Raw genomic sequence first — 390 nt, forward strand, 5'->3', positions numbered from 1 at the left:
GAGAGAGAGAGACGTCCCGCAGAGACAGAGAAGGATGTCCCACAGAGAGAAAGACGTCCCGCAGTTGGAGAGGAAGAGGGAGAGACGTCCCGCAGAGAGAGAGAGAGACGTCCCGCAGAGAGAGAGAGATGTCCCGCAGAGAGGGAGAGAGAGAGAGACGTCCTGCAGAGAGAGAGAGAGAGAGATGTCCCGCAGAATGAGAGAGAGAGAGACGTCCCGCAGAGAGAGAGAGAGACGACCTGCAGAGAGAGAGAGAGAGACGACCTGCAGAGAGAGAGAGAGAGACGACCTGCAGAGAGAGAGACAGAGATAGAGAAGTCCCGCAGAGAGAGAGAGACGAGCTGCAGAGAGAGAGAGAGAGACAGAGAGATAGAGACGTCCCGCAGAGAG

At 56.7% G+C, this 390-nt stretch overlaps 1 pseudogene; it reads left to right on the forward strand.

Moving 5' to 3' along the window:
• Positions 1–119: 119 nt before the first annotated feature.
• The window catches only part of LOC125481619, a 5798-nt pseudogene continuing 5527 nt past the window's right edge, over positions 120–390 (forward strand).

The sequence above is a fragment of the Rhincodon typus genome, unplaced genomic scaffold (genome assembly GCF_021869965.1).
Source record: "Rhincodon typus isolate 14 unplaced genomic scaffold, sRhiTyp1.1 hic_rhity00002823, whole genome shotgun sequence".
Classification (NCBI taxonomy): Eukaryota; Metazoa; Chordata; class Chondrichthyes; order Orectolobiformes; family Rhincodontidae; genus Rhincodon; species Rhincodon typus.